This window comes from Aptenodytes patagonicus, chromosome 6 (assembly GCF_965638725.1).
Source record: "Aptenodytes patagonicus chromosome 6, bAptPat1.pri.cur, whole genome shotgun sequence".
Classification (NCBI taxonomy): Eukaryota; Metazoa; Chordata; class Aves; order Sphenisciformes; family Spheniscidae; genus Aptenodytes; species Aptenodytes patagonicus.
In genome coordinates this window covers 28,727,765-28,732,194 of record NC_134954.1, presented here as the reverse complement: position 1 = coordinate 28,732,194, position 4,430 = coordinate 28,727,765, and positions in this window count along the sequence as shown.

Genomic DNA, 4,430 nt, shown 5'->3' with positions numbered 1-4,430 from the left:
GTGCTTGTTCTTTCTTTATACATACCTCCATCGCTTCTCTACACGGTAGAATTAGATCATTTTCCTGTTTGTGAAGGGGTTTGTGTTTGAAAAGGCTGCATGCTCCTTTTTTCTAAATATATCATATTTTGCCCTTTATCTACCCCTGTCCTTCAGTGGGTGAGGGTGCAAAACTAAGGGCAGGAAACCCTTCAGAAGTCACAAGCCAACCCAAGTGCCTGGTTCCAGGGAGGATTTTTCTCCAGGACCAGAGAAAGAGCTAACTCCAGGCCCAGCAAACTGCTGCAGTTTCCTCCAAATCACTTATGTGCCACAGCTGAGAGCAATCCAGCATTTGCTCAGAGGTGAAGCACTGCTTCCATGTGAGCAGACTCCATGTGGCATGTTACATGACAGCACTGGCTGGTGCTGGGGGCTGTCATGTCATCCGCAGGACAGCTCTGGACATGATGCACTGCCCGGGCTAACATCCCCTCTCTTGTGCCTCATGCCGTGGTGTTCACCTGTACTGGAGATGAGTTGGGAAAGGGCAATTCCCCTTGCAGTAGGAGCTGGCTGCAGAGGAGAGGGCATGCCCTTCCTCTGTAGGAGAGATGCTGGTCTCAGGATATCGAGACCCACCAGCTTCTACCGTGTGGCCAAAATGCCTCTCCTCACCTGCAGCACTTTTGTGCTGGTGCATTTGATGTGCCCATTCCAACAGAGGCTGTTCACACTAGTTGTGTCTCTCCTGACAGAATTTCATTTTTAAATTTGTATCGACCAAAGCAGCACAGCATTGATCTGTCTGCTTTACATCCCAGCCAGCCATCAGTGACATTGCTGGCACTGAGAGGTTGCATTTGCAGATCCGAGAGGGCAGGCGCGAGGCTTCCCACAGCTGGCAGGAGTGTGTGGGAGTCCCTGCCTCTTGACTGCTCTGCTCCTGGGAGGGCGAGAGCACACTGAAGGGCAACCACAGCTCCCCAGCCCCGCAGGGCAGCAGCCCGTGCTCGGCAGCCTGATTCAAAGCCCTTGGTGTCTGCTGACATGCAATCTAATTAGAAAGCACCAGCCTGTTCTGTGAGCTTCTTTGGTAAATTGTTAAAATAACAGCCTTGCAAAGTCCCTTATCAGCTCAAATATGCAATGATACCAGAAATATGCCCGTGAGTGAAATGTTTCTTCATTTAACAGGGAGAGAACACGGCCCCACGCAGAGGAGAACTTGATAACCACTTGGTACAGGATTAGTTTTCCCACCTGTCTTTTTAAACCAGCTATTTTCACTCAGTGAGAAAATATGTTAAAAATGTTTTCCAGGTAAAACCATCCCTACTGGTGAGGAATGTCCCCGGCTCTGCTCACTTGTTACAAATCTGACCATTCTAAGCTATCTGAGTGTGAGCTGAGGTTGTACAGTTCTCCAGCATGTTGAGGCCTTGTCGACACACATTGCAAGCTCTAGTCCATGCTTAATCTTTGGGCCCTGCTTCTACTTTCATGTGAGTGTCTGGCTGCAGATCTATGCTTTCTGCACAGCAGGGAAACTTGCTTTCAGTGCTGAGGGTATTCAGTTTCAGCCTTGCGAGTACCCATGGTCTCTTGCATACAGCTGCAGAACTGTTAGATGTCTTTAATTAAGTCGGTGAACATTGCCAGTGCAGCAGATGCCTCCATTAACTGCTCAGCCACAGGCATTTTGCAAAACAGTAAAGAACGGGAGTGCACCAAAGGAGAGAATTGCTTTAGCTTTGATCAGCATTCCCTGCAGCACTGAGCCTTCAAAGGAGGCAAAAAGCTCCGTCTTATGGCATGCTAAGAAGCTCTGTCCTGCAGCGCATGTCCGAATCGGGCGGGGTGCTTGAGTCTTGTCAGAAGCACCTACATCCGTTTCTGTAACCCATAGTTCACCTTCCTTCACTTTATTTCTTTTTAACAGAAAGTGATCATACAGCCCAGGCTGGGTCTGAGAGCAGCTCTGGAGGTGAAACAGCGGTGGAGAGGGAGGGCTTCATGCCAGCAGGTCGAAGAAGCAGTTCTCCTTGGGCCGGGGGTCTCAGGGGAGCTGAGCTGCATCCCCTGTTTGCCGCTGGTGGGCTCCAGGGAACTGGAGGACAACAGGACAGTGTCAAAGAAACACCTGATTTTGCAGTCAGTTTCTCCTCTGCTTGCAAACAGCTGAGCAAGGTCCTGAATGTTTGCAGATTTCAGTGGGATTTCTGCAAAACAAAGACAGGTAAGCCTTGAGGAGTGATTGAGAAAACTCACTTTCCAGTGCAGTTAACCCTGGAGGCATTTAAAATCTATAGGCCTGTGAAGCTCCCTCAGTCCTGATGACCAGTGCCGAGGAAGGCTCAAAGCCCTCTGCTCAGTGCAGCTGGGCACCCATCTCCTGCCCAGTTAGGCTGAGTTTAACGGGTCCCGTCCCTGAGGCACGGTGTAAACCTCCCTGCCACCCTCAGTCAGCTCTGATTGCTTTTGTCTCAGCAATCAAAACCAGCCCCAGAAACGTCCCATCAGCCTGGTGAAAAGCTCTCCCTCGAGCCGTGGGCGACCAGTCTGCTGAGAGGGAGAGGCTGTAGCCCCCACTTGCACATCCCAGGAGGCGAGGGCATAAGCTGGGACGCAGTCATGTGTGCCCAGGGCTCACCTGGCACTGAGATGCTGCAGGAGGGAGTGAAAGACTCCCCGGGACCATGTAAGGGCAGGAAGGGCAGCAGCAGACCAGGTATGTGCTGACTGCCCATGTGTGTTGCATTGAAAGGAGCCAGGTGTACCGCGGGTGAGCGTTCCAGCCCTCCCACTCTGGCATCTGGCCCATCTGCCGAGGCAAAGCGCTTGTCCCCGCTCCTAGCAACGAGGGAGGGTTCAGTTCAGAAGGGACCAGCAGGACCATTTTGTGCAGCCTCCATCGTAACACAGGCCAGAAGCTTTGCCCAACGAGCCCCGCACCAGCCAGCCAGTTTAAACTCCATTCTCCAGTGCCTTTGCTTTGGGGGGAAGGGTGCTGTGGGTGTGCAGGTGGAGAATATTGTGCAAATGCATATGGCAAACAGGTTTGGCAACCTGACTGGGGGACAGGGCAGTGCACGGGGTAGGAGCTGCTCACCTGTACGTGCTGTTTTGGTGGGTCTCAGCCTTGTGCCTGGCTCAGCACCGATGCGAGCGGTGAAACGTCACAGGGCCAGCAGCGCTGCAGGGAGCTGGTCTGTGCTGAAGTCAGGAATGACAGTCAGAGGTTGTTGAAAGTCTCAGTCCAACTCTCTGCTCTGCAGTTATGACCCATATACCTTGTTTTTATCCATAAAGTGCATAGCTGATCACAGCGATACACCTGCAGCTTGGTTGTTCTTAAGCTCTTTTTGTTGGCAAGGAGCAAATTATCCTCTCAGCGCATCTTCAGCAGGGTGTACAGCATAGGGACACCTCTGGGATCTATCCCAAGGACAGACCCCAAAGGAACTGTCTGGGAATATTCTGGAGAACCCAGAAAAATAAGTATTTTTTGACTACTTCTGACAAAGAGCTATTGGGTATTATACAAAGATAAGCGACTACGAAAATGACCGGTTTGATTTCTGTTTTAACAGAAAGTTGACTTCAACTCTTCTAGTACTGAGCAGAGGGACAATAAAAACACCATTTACTTTCAAACATGACAGGGAAACAAGCCTACCACTACACTTAGGAAACCAAATAATGTAGCCACTGCTCAAGATAAATCCAAACTTTAATTTTGGCCTAAAGATGCTATAGTTGGAAAATAACAATACACTTTCATATCATTATTAATCAAAATTATATCTACTATTTTACAAAATGGAAGACAAAGTTTATCAGTGTTTTTAAAATCACTGCATGCTTAGAAAGAAATGGTTTTCCTGATTAGATGGCCTGAGAATAAGTAGCATGAAGAATAAAACACAAAACAAGAACTGCCTGTGCCACGGGCCACGTGTGCAAGCAGCTCAGTCTCCTGCTCCATTGACTCTGGCACTGCAGGGACAATCTGCGTCCACCTGTCTCATAAAATAGCCAAGAGCCACACACATGGAGCACCCCATATCGCTTGTACCCGATCATGTAGTCGAGCCTGCTTGCCTCTTTCTCACACTCCTTGGAGGCTGCCATCTGGATGCAAGGGTGCCTGGATCCCATTTAACAAGCCCGGCGGGGTCCAGAGAGGAGCTCCACACGCCCTGTCATGGCAGGGGTGAGAGGGGGATGCTCCAGGGAGCTGGCTGGCCCAGGAGTGCCTGGCACCATGGCCCACTGGCATTGCTTATCTCTGCTGGGAGCCAGGCTGGCTTAGCCAGGACTGGTCGCTGCTCATGCACACGTGCTCCTGCCGCTACAAGATGCCTTTGAAAATCAGTTAAATCTCATAATGGGTCAAAATTTATGGCAGGTGCCCTTGCGCACACACCTTGGCGCAGCAGAGCTGGTGT